Source organism: Equus quagga, unplaced genomic scaffold, assembly GCF_021613505.1.
Source record: "Equus quagga isolate Etosha38 unplaced genomic scaffold, UCLA_HA_Equagga_1.0 220_RagTag, whole genome shotgun sequence".
In the NCBI taxonomy this organism is placed as follows: domain Eukaryota; kingdom Metazoa; phylum Chordata; class Mammalia; order Perissodactyla; family Equidae; genus Equus; species Equus quagga.
The window spans coordinates 4,977,083-4,994,685 of record NW_025799647.1 but is presented as its reverse complement, the minus strand read 5'-3'; the positions used below and the strand labels follow the sequence as shown (position 1 = coordinate 4,994,685).

The 17,603-nt window shown below is 45.6% G+C and overlaps 1 long non-coding RNA gene and 1 pseudogene across 1 annotated transcript; one reads left to right on the top strand and one right to left on the bottom strand.

The window, feature by feature from the left end:
* Positions 1-562: 562 nt before the first annotated feature.
* LOC124233775 (uncharacterized) lies at positions 563-14,922 on the top strand. The gene is made up of 3 exons (XR_006887139.1): positions 563-776; positions 3,690-3,822; positions 14,027-14,922. It is a non-coding gene; the product is annotated as an uncharacterized LOC124233775 (long non-coding RNA).
* A 195-nt stretch (positions 14,923-15,117) lies between these two features.
* On the bottom strand, positions 15,118-15,578 carry LOC124233730 (60S ribosomal protein L23a-like; annotated as a pseudogene).
* Positions 15,579-17,603: the final 2,025 nt, after the last annotated feature.

The following is a 17,603-nucleotide window of genomic DNA, read 5'->3' as shown; positions in this document are numbered from 1 at the left end:
GCTGAGGCAGCGTCCCACATGCCACAACTAGAGGGACCCACAACTAAGAACATACAACTATGTACTGGGAGGCTTTGGGGAGAAAAAGGAAAAAATTAAAAAAATAAAATAAAAAATAAAGTGGCCTGTTATTTAAAAGCAAAATTTCTAGGACTGTTTAGCTTTCTAATTCACTTTAAAATTAATTCAATTTCTGCATATAAAAATTTTACATTGTCATTAGGAAAATTACCAGAGTTTCCTACCATGTTTATCTATACTGTCACCTCACCAATTTCCCTGCACCAGCCCCTCCTCACTTCTGTATTATTTATACCCCAGTTTGATGCCCCTCCCACTACATTCACATTTTAAGTAGGAAACTCTTGAAAGCTTGGCCATTTTAAAACTCAAAGGAAGTGTACCTCCAACAGTGAGACTCAGGCTGTGTGACAGATGGTAGAAAGAAATATTTACACGAAGGCTGTGGCTGGGAGGGCAGACACGCTCACTGTTGCCATAGGTGAACTTGTGTTGCTGCCTGTTGGACACGCAGGCACAACGTGGCAAAGCCTCCATCAGTCCTGACGTGTCTTCCTCACAGCAAACAGCCGCCACCTTTAGTTACTCCTTGGGGACCACGATTTTTCTCAGCCAGCCTCCTTCACGATCTCCTCCAAAGTGCGCTTGGCTCTCCCGGGAGAATCGCAGCTGAGAATGACAGCTGGACGGTTGCACCTGGCTCACCAGCTTCGCACACAGCTTGCTTTCAAGGAAGTGGGGCAGCAAACTGGCAGGTAGGTGATGGGGTGGTGGGACAGTTGCGTGAAGTCGAGGATTGGGAAGAATCTTCCCTGGGTGTTAGTGGAAGGACAGATCTGTGGGGGGCATCACAGCGACGGGCTTGGGAGTCAAGGGCAACTGGTGACATGGGGAGAAGGGAGGCAGCAGCTCTCACTTCTGCCATTTTCACGAAAGCCTACCTTGCTTATGTTTACTAAAATGCTTCAAAAATAAAATGTAGGAAAAGCAAAAATTTTTAACAAGTTTAATACAGGAAGGTGTTATGGTCTTTCTGCCCCTCCAGGCAGACCCTGATGGGCTCTCCCGGTGTGGGAAACACTGCCACCTGCTGGGCATTTGGAGACTGTCAGCAGACCCTGCTAGTCAAACCGAGGCCCACTTTCCCAGCAACCTGTGTGTCGGCAAACTGGGCCACCAAAGCAGGGGCGCACAGCATCCAAGAGCTGTGACTGCCTTTCCCAGTGGCCCCAGGGAGGAATTACTCAACCGATCAGAAAATAGAGATAACCAATTCGACCTTGTTCTTAACCTTTAAGAGAAATGTATTAAATTAAAATTCTAATACTTGCCTTCTGAAATGATTTGATTTGTCCTACAATTATATTACCTCCATAAAAATGAAAACAAACAAAATAGCGTTGGATTATATGAGCAAAACTGTCCTTTTGCCTAGCTTCCCCCTTACCACCTATGACACATGAGGGGAGCCTCTGTTCCATATCTACACTATAGGGTTGTTATAAGGATTAAAAAATCCAGCACTTAGTAAATGCTCAATAAATGGTGGCTCTTATGCTTAATTTGGTTCTAAAATTCTATGAAACTTAGAAAAGTGGTAACATGTTAACCCATTATTAACCCAATACTTCTCCCAAGAATGTTTTTTAGAGAATCCTCTTTGTGCTCTTCTGTTGGGGTCCAGTCCTAAGTGAGACGTAGATCATAGGAATCCTCTGTCCCAGCCCTACCCTCTGTTGTTCCGAGGTTACCCTACTGCGCCATCTTGGTTTTCCTGAAAAAAACAAAACACACTCCCCAACACACATGCACACCAACAATTCTGACCAGAATGTGCCCAGAAGAGCTGCAGTGGACACCATGGGGGAGGAGAAAGGCTATGAGGATTTTTGGGCGGGCTTTTGGAGCCCACTTTGCCTTTGGCACCTCCATCACCTATTTCTGGCCTTAGAATTTTAATCTAAGCCACTGATTGAAGCCCAGATATGATTCAGCAGCACATGGGGAAAAAAATCTTAGAAATACATTGAATCAAAACAAAATGAAAAAAGAAAAAGGCCATCTAAGGGAAAAGCCTCTGTGCTGGAGGTGGGGGTGGAGCACCGGGGAGGGGCCTTGAGAGGTGAGACAGCTGCCTTAGGGAACAGCTAAACATTTGCTAAGGGAGTGGTAGAGAACAGAGGAGTGGGGAGAGAGAAGTGGAGAGGAAGTGCAAATAAAGTTCACTAGAGCTGGGAGATGACCTCCTGAGCCCATTCTTCATTCCACACACGCTTCCTACCCTCCCTCTCTGTGCTAGACTTGGGGTGGGGGCGTGAAGTGTCACCAGATGCAGCTCCTCTGGAAGGGAAACTCAGGCCTATGATTGCTCTTTGGAGGTTCAAAGCCTTGCAGGACTGTTCCTGAGCCTCAGACCGTGACAGACGTCATCAAACACTCTCCTGGCCTGTGTGAGAACAGGCAGCACTCCATTCACACTCATTTCTCTTTTGTTCGCAGAGGAATAATCTGCACAAAACATGCAGTAGTTTTGTGCCTGGCTTTCCAGCTGTGGTCTCGGGGGAGACATTATGTTTGGAGCATCCCAGCTTTGGAATCCGTTGACCTAAACATTATCAGATGTGTACTCAGAACCAATGAAATTGTGTTCTGTGGAAATATAAAACAAGGGCACTTCTGATTCCTGCAAAAGCAGTTAACTGTCTTGTATTCATTGCTGACAGACTAAAGACCACCCTCAAATTCAGCCAGCCAGGACTCAGCAGTGCCCAACATGGGCCGTCAGAGTTCAGTGACTGCGTTGTGGGCTTAGGCATTGTGTCAGTTCATGAGCAAATTAGATTAATTGAGAAAGTAAGTCATTTGTGTTTGGTCACAGCAATTAGACAAAATGTGAGATCACAACATTATGAGAGCAAAAAGTTTGAACCAGTCCTTCAAAATATGAAGCAACTTGTTGGGGCTGGCCGCATGGTGTAGCGGTTAAGTTCAATGTGCTCCAATTCAGTGGTCCAGGTTCATGGGTTCAGATCCTGGGCATGGACCCAAACCACTCATCAGCCATGCTGTGGTGATGACCCGCATGTAAAGTGAAGGAGGACTGACACAGATGTTAGCTCAGGGCTGATCTTCCTTAAGCAAAAAAAGAGGAAGATTGGCAACAGATGTTAGCTCAGGGGGAATCTTCCTCAGGGGAAAAAAAAAATAGAGCAACTTGCTGATGTGTAACTTCAGCTTTGGGTAGTTACAATAAAAATGAGGGGGGGGGGTGGGAGTACAGTCTGCAAGTTCATTAGGAGGTGGGTGGCATGTGCTTGATTTCTAAGCCAATCTAAAACCATAGAAACATAAGCATAATTTGGAAAACTGTGGAGCAGGATTCCACCATGCGATTTCAAGGCAACATTTTGCATGTGATCTACGATCCCCTTGGGGCCATATGATTATCCAAAGTAACAGAGAGTAACTGTTAATGTAGTCTTTTTCCAACTAGAACATTCTGAAGGACTCCTCAAGTTATAAATTAGCTAAACACTGCTAAGACTTGGAGAGCTTTAGAGCTCCTTGCAGCATAGTACAGTGACAGAGTAACCCCAGGGACGTTATATCTCAATGCAGAGTGGAAGAATCTGCTGTGTTCCCTAAAACTCCTTTCCTTTTCTTCCCAGACCCCCGGAAAGACTCAGTTTCCCCACCTTGGCTGCATTTAGGTGTGGCTGTGCGACTGAGTTCTGGCCAATGAAGTGTGAGTGGGAGAGGCCACTCACTAGTTAGAAACGAGTCAACATCACTGGGTACAAGGTCAGTATACAAAAATCAATTGTATTTCTTTACACTAGCAACAAATAATTTGAAAGTGAAATTTCAAAAAACAGTTCCATTATCGATAACACCAAAAACGAACCCCCAGGAATAAATATAATAAAAGATGTGCAAGACCTCTATCAGAAAACTATAAAACACTACCAAGAGAAATTAAAGAAGCAGGGGAAAAAAGGAGTTACATATCTTGTTCATAGATTGAAAGAATACTGTAAATCTGATAAATCTCCCCAATTTTATTTAGGGGATTCAGTTCAATCCCAAACAAAATCCCCACATGAGTTTTTGTGTGTAAAAACCGACAAGGAAATTGTGAAATGCAAAGTGTCAAGAACAGAAAACAATCTTGAGGAAAAACAAAGTAGAGGATGTAAATCACTGATTTTCAAGCTACTATAATTAAAACTATGTGGTATCAGTGAAAGGATAGACAAATGGGCCAAAATAGTAAAATAGAGTTCCCCAACTCAACCCACACATATATAATCAACCTGATTTGCAGCAAAGGTACAGTGCCACACAGCGGAGAAAGGAAGATCTTTTCAGTAAATGGTGCCAACCCATTGAATATTCAAATGGGAAACACCCTGACCCCTACATCATGCCAAAGACATAAATAAATTACAGAGAAATCATAGACCAAAATGTGAAAGGTAAAACAGCAAAGCTTTCAAAAGATAACAGAGGAAACACAGAACATCTTCATGACCTTGGGATAGGCAAAGATTTCTTTAACAGGACTCAAAACATACTACTCATAAAAGAAAAGATTGATACCCGATATTTCATTAAAATTTAAAACTTTTGTTTATTTAAAAAAAATGAAGGGAGTGAAAAGGCAAGCCACAGAGTGTGAAAATATAATTGCAATCCATATAATTGACAAAGAATTCATATCCAGAATATATAAAGAACTTCTTCAACTCAATAAGAAAAAGAGAGACTATCTAAAAGAAAAATCAGCCAAAGATTTAAACAGGAAATTCTCAAAAAAGAATACTAAAGTGTCCAACAAGGCTTTAAAAAGGTGCTCAATAACATGAGTCATTAGGAAAATGCAAATTAAAAACACAATAAGATACCACAGCACTCACACCAGAATGGCTACATGAGAAAGACAGACAATACCAAGTGCTAGCAAGGATATGGAGCAACTGGCAGCCTCATGCAATGCTAAAGTTGGGCATGTAAATTTGCAGAACTACTTTGGAAAACTATTTGGCAACATCTACTAAAGTTTTATGTATGCACGCTCTGTGACCCAGCAATTCTACTGCTCGGTACATACACAACAGAAATTTATAGATATGTGCATCAAAAGACACATTCATAATAGCTTTACTGATAATAGTCCAAACTGAAGACAATCCAAATGCCTGCCAGCAGTAGAATGGATAAACTGTGGTATATTCATGCAATGGAGTATTATACAGCAATGAAAGAGAATTAATCGCTGCTTCAAGCTACAATATAGATGAATCTCACAGACGTAATATTGTATCAAACAAGTGTGTGTACCTTCCCTATGCTCTCTTTCCTCACCTGCCAACTAAAATGACAAAGACTCCGAGGATCTAGAAGAGGTTTGAGCAGCAAAATAGAGCTTGGGGGACCCTGAATGATCATGTGGCCAGGAACACCCCCTTTGTGCTGTGACGTCAGTGAAAATGACTTTTTGTGTTAAGTCACAAAATCTGGGTTTAATCTGTTTCAGCAGCCATCATTTCTTACCCTCAGTGGTAAACAGGGCAATGTATAGTTAAGTGAGAACAGGTGGTACCGTCAGAATGTGCTGGAGAAGCTCATAAGAAGGAGAGGCCACCAGGAGCTGGTGTTGTCAGGAAAGGCCTTTTCCCATATACAAAAGCTGGAAGTCAAATGGAGAATGGGGCTTGGGTAAGTTACAGGAGAAATTCTTCCAGGTAGACGCAGTGGTTTGGGGCCTGATGCCGATGGAGGACAAATGGAGAGCATGGCGTTCCTGCAGGTGGAAGAGAGGTTGGGGCCAGTTTCTGCAGGTGCCCCTGTCATCTGCTGAAGGATCTGGGAAAAGAAGGGTCCATGACTATTCTTTCCTCTGTAGATCTGTGACCCACAATTTGAAATGACAGATCTGCTCAGCTTACACATTCAGGGCAGTTTCAAGTGAGATGTATGTAATTCCTTTCCTCTGACAACATGCTCTGTTGTCCTCTCTCTGTTTCATAATTGTCTACTTTTAGGAGAATTTATAGAGCCTGATGAATAGCTTAACATTTCTTCCTTTGAATTTCCAGATGTTCTGACCAAATTCCAACTTCCAGTTGGACGTTCCCAGCCCTTCTCGAGGGCTGTCTGGTAATTTTCTAATCCTCCCTGGGACATTCCTGTTTCCTGCTGAGAAATAAGAAAACAACAATGCTTCCTTAAGGGTGGTCTGCTTCAGCCCTGGGCCCTGGGATGTCCATTTTAGGGAAAGTGTTTACAAGGGTATAAAGCTCTGAAAGGAAGCGGGCCTGTGAGTCTCCTGGGAAAGAACATGGGCCCCCGCCATAAGGATTTGCCGCAGAATTCTGCTGCATTCCTCAGCGGGACAGACTGTCTAGGAAGTTCACTTTGATTAAAATATAGCTACATGTAAGTGTGTGTGAGTGGGTGTGTGAGACAGATCTGAGAAAAAGGCAGGCAAAAGTAAAGGGAGTGAGGGAGATAAGGAGAGAGGTCACAGGCAAATAGTTCTCTCTCGGTGCAAAAAGATTTCTTCGGTACACTTGAATTTTTTTTATTATGGAAATATTCAAACATACACAAAAATAGAGAAAATAGTGTAGTGAACCACCACGTACCCATCATCCAACTTCAACAACTATCAACATTTTGTCAATCTTTTTTACCTATCTGCTCCTCTCCTTTTTTTTGCTCTAGAACTGGGAATTGGCAAACTAGCACCCACTGGGCCAAATCCAGCTTGCCTCCTGTTTTTGTAAATAAAGTTTTATTGGAACACAGCTGCAACTATTCCTTTATGTATTATCCACACCTGCTTTCACATCACACCAGCAAGGCTGAGTAGTTGGACAGACATTGTATAGCCCAGGAAGCCTAAAATATTTCTATGTGAACTTTTAGAGAAAAAGCTTATACTGGGCATCATACCATTTCACTCATAAATGTTTCAATATGAGTCTCTAGCAGATAATGTAACTGTGGGCCTCCAGGACCAGTGCAACTGACCTCGTCTCTTACCACCAGAGTGATTAAGAATTGCCTTTCAGAAAGTGTGCAAAGTCACATAGCCAGGGCATGTGCAAAAGAAGAAATCGTGACCTGAAACGACTTCAGAACCAAAGATCCTCCTTCCCATGGAACCCAAGGACCAGGATATGACTGGAACTTGAAAGTCAGACTCTTCTCAGAAGTGAGTGGCCCCTCATTCAGGAAGATCTGGTGTTAAAGTTCCTTCCCCACACTGTCATAAATATTTAAAACCTCACCATACATGCTTGAAGCCCACCAATCAAAACCTGTCCCCCCAGTGTTTCCCTGTGCCAGCCTGTTCTCTCTAACCTCTTAAATATCCCCCCAAGTCCTGAATCGGGGAGAAAGATCTGAGGGCCCACGCCCCCTGTCTCCCTGCAGATTGATCTCGCAGAATAAAGCTGATTTCTCCCCCAAAGGTTGATGCCATAATTAATTGGCTTGTTTATGTGCATCGGGCAGAGAACCTTAATTTTGTGTGGTAACAATAAGAGCTTTATTAAAGCCATATCTATAATAGAATTATTATATCTAGCAAAATTAATAACTCCTCAGTCTCATCTAATACCCAATCTGTGTTTACAATTTCCCTATTACTTAAAAAACTGTCTTTTTACAGTTAGTTGTCTCTTTCACATCATGATCTAAACAGGTTCACACATTGCCTTTGGTTAATATGTCTCTGAAGTGTCTCTTAATCCATTGTTTTTTCTCCCTTACCTCCCTCCCTCCCGCTCACTGCCTTCTTTTGGTAACATGTATCTGTTGAAGAAACCAGATCATTCATCGTATAGGATCACCGCAGTCTGGATGCGGCTGGTTGCATCCTCACTGCATCATTTAACATGACCCCAGTGCATTTTTGTGTCTCGGCTATGTGTGGTGACATGGGGAACCTCCATTGCCCTTTCCGTGGGAGGTGTGTGGAGAGATGCGGAATGAGAAATCAGTCTATTCAGACCCGGGATTGCCCCTCCAGGATGGCGAGGAGAGTGTCAGTTACAGCTATCTGTAAGGCTCTGGTAATGTAAGCCAGCCCCAGGAAGGGTCCAGTGCTCCTTAACTCAACCATGTCTGAACTTATGTTGCACAAGGGTTAGAATAAAATAGTATTAACGTGAGGAACGCCAGTAGAGTAATCAAAGTAAGAAACAATGCTATTGACAGTGACACACCGTTTATAAAAATTAAAAGTACAAAACAAATCAAAACACCCCTACCTGTGGGACAAGGACCCAAGCCTCTTCAAGGACCTACAGCGAACCCTTGAGGGAATGCCTTTGGGGAGGAGGCAGGGAAGGGAGAGGCCGTTTGAGGAAGAGGAAAGGCCAAGCAGGAGGGGATGAGGTAGGGCACCGACCCTCGCTGGTGGGTTGCCTGGAACTGGAGAGGAGGAGTGACAACTCTGCATCAAACAAATAGACCATCCGGGAGGGGGTCTTCTCCTTAAAGGAGACTAGGCTATATGGTTGCCAAGAAAAGCCAATGCTTGTTTTGGAGTGATTTGGTAGTTTTTTTGGGAAAAGTGGTGAGCAGATCTGTCACACCTCTGGCTGGTGAGGAGACTGAACTGAAGTGGGATCCCCCACTGTGCGGCCACCTGTCCCTCTAGAGTCACAATGGCTTAGCTGAGCAGCCTTCACTAGCAGGCGGCAAGAACCCAGAAGAGGCCTCCTCCTATGGGCAGTGGCAGAGTTTCCTGAGGGGAGGATAAGGAGCCCTGGATCAGGGCATGTGCAAAAGGCAGCTGCCTGGAAAGGGGAAATCGGGGAACAGAAAGAGAAGTTGAGAAAGCCACCCCACAGGATGAGCTTCCTTTGAAGGCCTAGGTCTGCAACTGTTATGGGCCAAATTGTGCCCCCACTCAAAGACATGTTGGAGTCCTAACCCCTAGCACCTCAGAATATGACCTTACTGGGACACGGGGCCTTTACAGAGGTAATCAAGATAAGGTAAGGTCATTAGAGTGGGCCCTAATCCAATATGACTGGTGTCTTATCAAAAGGGGAAGCTTGAGACACGTACACAAGAACAGCACGTGACAGCTGTAGTTATGCTGCTGCGGCCAAGAAGCAGGAAGACAGCCTTCCCTACAGCCTTCAGGGGCTGGGCCTGCAGACACCTTGGCTTCGGCTTGCAGCCTCCAGCACTGGGACACAACAAATATCTGTTGTTCTAAGCCACCCAGTTGGTGGTGCTTTGTTCTCACAGCTCCGGGAAACTGATGCCGCCACACTTTTCCCTTGTGTTGTTTGAGAAGGTGCCAACATTGTATAGTTAGAACCTCTGCTCCTCCCATGGTGTACTGTTCTTCTCAGAACCACCTGACCATCCACAGAAGATGGATGCACATCTCCTTGGCAGCCCGAGGAAGACAGCAAGGCGGTTTGCACGCAGGTGACACCATCAGGTGTCCTGCCGGGACACTGGCGAAGTGCCACAGCCTGCAAGGATGGGCTAGTTCCCAGACCCAGGCATCAGAGGTTATGGGCAGCAGCAGATGGACCCATGGGGCTGCTGTCAGCAGAGAAGATTCTCCTGAATACCAGAAGAGCAATTTTCTGATTGCTCACCTCAAAGTTACAAGGGATGAGATAGGCAGGAGAGAGGCTGCTATACCTGCATCATGTAAAGTTATAACACCCGGACCCCAGAGTGTCTTGTCCTAAAATTCTCACAGCTAGACCCACAAAGCTGGGCAAGAGGCTTGAGGTTGTGAATCCTTGCGTACTTTCTTAGTCAGTTATGTGGGAGTGACTTTGGGAGAGTAAGGGCAGGCATCAGGATGCAGGGAGAGGCAGGCAACACAAGGGGAATGTTCCGGGAAGGTTAGAAGGAAGATGACAAATAAGGTGCAAAAGCCACGAGACTGACCCTTGAACCAAATTCTGAGGAAGGAGCACACAGTCAAAGAAAGTGGTGCAGATGAACCCCACTCTGGAGACAGAAAGCTCCTTGCCCCGAGGCAGGGACCATGACCTTGAACGGCTGGGTCCCCTGCTGGAGGTCAGACTGGGATGCCTAGGCAGGTCTGGAAACTGGACGGCAGTGCAAGCTGTTGTTTTGATCCTCTACCATCCCCCGCCACCCCCCAGCCCCTCTGCTCTGAGGGTAGGCCGTGCCTCCTTCCTTTGAGGAGCTCCATGTGGTCTTGGTGAGGCACCTATCACAGTCCCCTGCCTTCCTCTCACTACAGCCCAAGGGATGGGCCTGAAACTCAGGCCCAGCCACTCAGAGCCCTTCCTGGGTGTTCTGTCTTCTAAAGCAGGAAGTTCTCTTCTGTAGTGTTGCCAGACTGGCATGATGTGAGCCACGAGCTGCCTATAGCCATGTTGAACCTGGCTCAGTAACAGTCTCATTGCCGAAGGATAGTGAATCCTGATAACAACATAAGGTCACTCGGTTCCGTCCCCACCCAACCCATGGACACAAGTATGAGAACTAAAGAAAGAGGCTGTGAGTGAAAATGAATTATTTCAGTAAAATCGCCGTAAAACTGGAGGGCGAGGGCAGCACACTGGAGAGGAGAGAAGCATCTTTTTGCCACTTCTTCACAGAGCAGCTCCCAGCTTTGGTCCAGTGAGTTCTTCAGAGGCAATACCAGCGCCCGGTGGGAGACTTTGGTGCTTGGCCAGGAGCACTGACCCCTGGTGGCAACAGTGGTGCCTGGCAGGAAACAGTGATATCTCGAAAACCATTAGCAGTAGCCAAGGAGAGACAGCAAAACAGCACCCAGGGAGAGTCATACCTGCGTGAGACCTATTCCTCTTCTCCCAATTCATAAACATGCTTCTATTTTCCTATGGGGGAGGGAATGGTTAATTTACAGAAGATTCCAGGTCTTGCTTCAGCAGGAACGGCAAGAGCAATGAAATGCACATATTACTCTCCCTGTGTCCCCTTTTGTACTCATGGGCTGAGGTGGCCTGGGAAACTCAGGTTACATCTGGGTGACCTTAGTAAAGCTGGGCCACCTTATAGCCATTGTTTGAGTTATCTATTGCTGCACAACGAATTACTCTAAGACTCAGAGATTCTAAAATAACAGTAAATGTTTATTATCTCACACAGCTCAGGAATTTGGGAGTGGCTTAGCTGAGTGGTTCTGGGTTGAGAATCACCAGTGAGGTCGCAGCAAGCTGTTGGCCAGGGTTGTGTAGGACCCACTTCTTGACTGGGGCCAGAGGATCCACTTCTAAGAAAGCTCACTCATATGGCTGGAAAATTACGTTGGCTGTTGGTGGGGGCCTTGGTTCTTGCCCACGTGGACTCCTCCACAGGACTGCTCAAGTATCTTCACAACACGGCCGCAGACTTCCCTGAGAGCAAGTCGTCCAACAGAGCAAGGTGGAAGCTGCAGTGTCTTTTAGGATATAGCCTCAGATGTTCCACTCTTTCCTTTCTGCAATATTCCACTGTTACACAGTTCATCGCTATGCAGTGTGGGGGGATGGCACTAGGAGGCAAGGCTCGTTGTGGCCTTCTTGGAAGCGGACTGCTACAGCCAGTCTCAGCATGGTACCATATTCAAAAGAAGCACCTGTTTCACATCCAAAAGCACTGAAAAGCAACTAGAGTCTGTACTGAAGTCTCCAGAAGGAGCAATTACATTGCAGCGTGCCCAGCAAAAGTTCTAAAGTTCCTCTGCACTCGTCTATTTCCCCAAGTCCCACTCATCACTCAAGTGCTCTCCAAAATCTCTCTTCCAAACTTACTCAAATCTTCACATCTCTCCTGTCACCCCCTCCCCACCTCAGTTATGTAGATCGTCAACCTCTGTCGATTCTCAACTCTCTTCTTTGCCTTGACGCCCCAGGAACCAGGTAGGCAGCCACAGACGCTCGAGCAGGGCACCGGGAGTGGGGATGAGGGGAGGCTGGGAAGAATGGTATGCTCACATTTTGTGCCTGTATCAGATTTATGGCCTAAGAGCCTAGAATCTAGTAGGTACTCAATAAGTGTTGGTGAATTAATAGATAGCAGCATTTAACAAATAGGAAATTCAAAATGAAAATGCTGGTATTCAGTGATAATACACAGCAACAAGGTAATGGAACACAAACATGACATGGTACTATCTTGTTTAAAAATGTGCATGATAAGGACAGGTAACGTTGCTACTTTTCTGTGTATGTAGTTTTTGTGTTGTCCTCGGAATAAGCCTCTTGAAAGCAGGATCTGTGGTGGTTTCTTTGTTTTTTTGTTCTTTTTTTGGTGAGGAAGATCAGCCCTGAGCTAACATCTGTGGCCAATCTTCCTGTTTTTGCCTGAGGAAGATTGTGAGTGAGCTAACATCTATGCCAATCTTCCCCCATTTTATGTGGGACGCCACCACAGCGTGACTTGATGAATGGTATGTAGGTCTGCACCCAGGATCTGAACTCCCAAACCCTGGGCCACCAAAGTGGAGTATGCAAACTTAACCACTATGCCACGGGGCCAGCCCCAGATCTGTGTTTTATTCATCACTATATCCTCAAAGCCTGGCAGTGCCTGCCTTAGGGTAGGCAAGAGTTTTGTCAGTAATTTATTGAACCCTTACAATGTGTTCTCCAGGGCCCATACATATATTAACTCAATTCTCATAGTAACCCAATGAAGTAGGTTATATTATTATCATGTCTGTTTGCCGGATGAGAAAATAAGGCACAAAGGGGTTGGGTAACTAGCTGGAGAGCACAAAGCAAGAGCTGGGATTTGGAACAGGGCAGTCTCGTTCTAGAGTGTGCAACCACTGTCTCCACCACGTCTACGGGGTTTGCGGAATTGAATTAAAGTTGAGTGAGGGGATCTGTCAGACCTCTTCCAGGGAAAGCCTGTAAATTTACACCAGACACATCTAGGAAAATACTGAGGAAGTCCTGGAAACTGCCAGTGTGCCTTAAGGTGACTCATGGAGAGCAGGGAGGAAGTCACAATGCCCCTGAGGGCGGTTGGTTTCGAGAAGGATGAACTATGTCTGGAAAATCAGTGAACACACAGATGGTTTTTAGGGCAGTGAAAATACTCTGTATGATACTATAATGGTAGATACATGTCCTTATACATTTGCCCACACCCATAGAAGGTACACCGCCCAGAGTGAACCCTAAGCAAACCGTGGACTTTGGGTGATAATGATGTGTTAGGGTAGGTTCATCACTTGTGACAAATGTACCATTCTGGGGCAGGAATGTTGATAATGAGGGAGGCTATGCACGTGTGGGGGCAGGGGGTTATGGGAAATCTCTGTACCTTCCTCTTAATTTTGCTGTGGAATCTAAAACTGCTCTAAAAAAATAAAGTTAAAAAAACATTATCAGCAGAAAAAAAAAATCAATGAACACAAATAAAGCCAAGCAGCTGTGTTCACATTAGTGTCAAAACAGAAACCCAGCTGGAGCAGGAGCCTTTCCACCTGTCCCCCTTGCCTGCGTGACCAAGAGCAGGGTGAACATTCAGCTGATGCTGGGCCCATCACAAGTTCTATAGCTCTGGTCATCACTAAACTCTGGTATGTTGGATTCGTGTTCAGTCTCATCTGGCTGTTAATGTCTCAGTGAAATTTTTTAAATTACCATGGAAACCAGGAAGCAACACTCCTATTTGGGGAACTAACTAATGGAAAGTTTTATAAAATAAGTAACACAGCTTATGCTTCAGCAATGGGATTTGTGGCTCTCTCCCATGTTACACAGCTAATGTCCACCTCATTTCGTACCACATAATAGTATACTTGTAGCCTTCCGAATTTTGAAACTGCACAATTATTGGAGAAGTTTAAAAAGAATGAGGATATAGTGATTTCCCAAATATATAAAGAAAAGAGTTTGCACTGCTGAAGCAAAAGAAAGCAGAGTTATGGTAATGAGAGGCGGTGGTGCACCAGGGTGCAACTGGGCTGGCGTCGGGACACGTGGGTTTGAATTTCAGTTCTGCTATTTACACACTCTATGTCTTTCCACAGGGCACTTAACCTGAGTCTTACGTTCCTCACCTGGAAGTTGAGAGGGTTGCCCTGGCTAATCCTCAAGGACCCAGCCAGCCAGAGGTCTGAAGCCAGGAGAAACGTGGTGCGGGTTAAGGTCGTGGCGCCAGCTTCCACACGGTTCGTGTGCACAGTGAAGCCCATGAGAAGTGTTCTGTTTGGAGAAGCAGCTCCGACAACTGGGAGCAATGCAGTCATCTGCAAAGGAAGCAGCCTTCGAAAGTGCTCCCAGCCTGTTGTCCCAAGAGGAAGGACGGCGTGAGCTCGTTTCTGAGGGCAGATCCGCCCTGAAGGAGCACTAACTAATTTTCCCTTTGCCCCAGTTCCTTGAACTCGTTCTCTCTCTTTATTGTGCATATTTTTCTAAACACCTCAAATCCTTTTATGGAATAAAGTTAGGATATAAATATGTTCATTTTTAAAAAAATCCTGAAAAGTGAGTTGCTTCAAACTACCATAGAACTACCATATGACCTAGCGATGCCACTTCTGGGCATATACGCCAAAGAATTGAAAGCAGAGACTCGAACAGACTTTGGTACACCCGTGTTCAAAGCAGCATCATTCACGATGGCCAAAATGTGGAAACAACCCAAGCGTCCATCAACAGATGAATGATAAAATGTGATACACACACAGTAGTATATTATTCAGACGTAAAAAGGAATGAAATTTTGAAACATGCTAAAACTTGGAAGGACCTTGAAAACATTATGCCAGCAATAAGCCAGACACAGAAGGGGAAATATTGTATGATTCCATTCATAGGAGGTACCAAGAATAGGCCAATTCATAGAGACAGAAAGTGGAATAGAGGTTACCAGGGGCTGGGGGATGGGAGAAGAGGGAGTCATTTAACAGACAGAGAGTTTTTGTTGGAGATGATGAAAAAGTTTTGGGTGTAGATAGTGACGATGGTTACATAACTTTGGGAATGTGTTTAATGCCACTGAATTGTACACTTATGAAGGGTTAAAATGATAAATATTGTGTTATATATATTTTACCACAATAAAAATAGTTTTTTATGGTGAAAAAATTATATTTGGAATTGGTCAGCTGGACTCAGTTCAGAGGATCCCAGCTCTGTTGGCAACATCCAGAGCATCAGAGTCAGGCCAGTGGCACGTATACCTTCTCTCTGTCGGGCCGGATTGGGGTGTGGACCTTGGCCGCATCAACGTCATGGAGCATCTTCACAGCCTGTTCGATCAGCGTTTCTGGGACTTGACATCCACAGTGAGCAGTGTGTTGCTGTCTTTTATCTTCTTCACAGCTGACTTGGTGGGGGGGTAACATGATGATGAGGTAGTGGTCAAGCTGGTTCTCCTGGGGGCACTCTTCCGGGGGTATTCGGGCTTCCTTTGGAGGCTCAGAATCTTGGGCCTTCGGAAGGTGGGTGACGTGCAGATATTCTCTTTTCTGTGTGGCTGTGGGTGCCTTTCAGCGCTGCTTTCTTGGCCTTCAATGCCTTTGGTGTGGCTTGCACTTTGGGAGGTGCAGGGGCTTCCTTCTTTGCTTTCAGCACCATCCGTGTGAAAGCGTAAAAACAGTTTTTTAAAGTGAGCTGCTGTTTGTGCTTCTGTTAAAAACTTTTTTTGTGCGTGTCAATTGGGTCTCTGTAAAGTGCAAGGGAAAGGGGAGGAAATGAACGGGGAGGCAGCTGCTCCATTGTGAAATCTGCCTGGAAATCGCAATGACTGAAACGTCGGGCGGTGTATGTATTTGTGTGGGTTTGGGAGGATGTGAGGAGGACGTGGATCTGAGAAAGGGCAGAGAAAGTCAGAAAGGCAAGAGGGAGCCAAAGACTGAACCACAGAGCAGCTCCTCCCCTGAGAGGATCGCTGTCTTCAGATCCCAGAATCACAGAGCCCAGCTTGCTCCTGACTCAGCAGCTGTGGCCGAGTCAAAGTCTGTCCTTCATCCTCCTCCCAGGAACGTCTGGTGGCCATCCTTCCAGAGCTTTTCTGCTCCTCTTCACCATGGTAGGTTTTCAAATGGGCACATTTCTTCCACAGATAACAGACTCTGAACAGAATTGGGAGGTGACCTCCCATCTCTTCTTAGAGCTACCGTTGCTTACACAACCTCTGTGACTTGGGGTCCCTGTCCATAATACACAGGTCACACTCACTATTACCTTTGAATAGCAGTAAATCCTTAAACGTGCACAGTGCTCGACAATTTGGAGAACACTCTGGTAGGCTGCGCCCCAGATGTCAGCTCTGTGGGGCCAAGGATTCCTATCTGTCTGTCCTCTGCTGTTTTCCCAGCACAAGGAACCATGGGGCCATGCGGCAGACGCACAATCAACTTTGCCTGACTATGTGACGAGCCGCTGTCTCATTTAGCCCCCAGAACAAAACTGCGAGCTATTTTTCTCTTCATTTTACAGAGGAGAAAACTGAGTCTCAGCAAGACTGAGTAATTTGCCCAGTGACCCGGGATTAACACAGGTTGTTTGGCTCCAACTCCACTGAATAAGAAGTACATCAAAATAAGGGGCCGGCCCCGTGGCCGAGTGGTTAAGTTCGTGCGCTCCGCTCTGGCGGCCCAGGGTTTTGCCTGTTTGGATCCTGGGCGCGGGCGTGGCACCGCTCATCAGGCCATGCTAAGGCGGTGCTCCACATGCCACAACTAGAAGGACTCACAACTAAAAATACACAACTATTTACTGGGGGGCTTTGGGGAGAAAAAGGAAAAATAGAACCTTTAAAAAATAAACTTATTTTTAAAACACCTATGAAGGTACACGAAGGTACACAAATACTTTGAGCCCCTGGTTGATGCTGTCTCCTCCCACCCACTTTTTCTTGCCTCAAGCTTTCCTCCCCTCTCCTCTATCAGCTTCATTTTTTTCTTCCCAGCATCCAGCGTGCTGCTCTCCCAGACATTCTAGAATGCCCTTGTGGGGTGTCACCCTCCTCTCCAAATGGCTTGTTGAAGAATTCCCTCCAACCGCTCACATTCTCTCCCTAGGAGGAATCCTGGCAGACACAACCGCTTGTGTCCTAACACTTTTCCAGGGATATTGTTGGTCCCTTGTATACCAGATCTGGCCTCTGCCCTGCTGGCCCACTGGTCAAAGTGTATCAAAGGGTTTGTCAAGTGGGGCAGAATTCCAGGCTCTTGTAATCTTCCTTCTCAGGATATGACTCCAGGTCTTTGGTTAAAAGTCCCTCTGTGTTTACCAGGAATGGACAAATTGATGTCATGCACCTCCTAATATGATGCTCTAAAAAGAGCACAGCATCATTTTTGTGGTATTCTGCCCCAAACACAGAAATCATGAGGAAGCATCAGACAAACCCAAATTGAGGGGCATGCTGTAATGCAACTGACCTGTGCTCTTCAGAAATTTCAAGGTCACGAAAGACGAGGAAAGCCTGAGCACCTGTTTTAGAATGAAAGAGACAAAAGGGACATGACAACTGAATGCAACATGATCCCGGTGTGGATGCTGGACCTCTTGTGATGTGACTGAGACAGTCAGCGAATCTTGAATGGGGCCTGTGATTAGATGGTATTATTGAATCAGCAACAATTTCCTGATTGT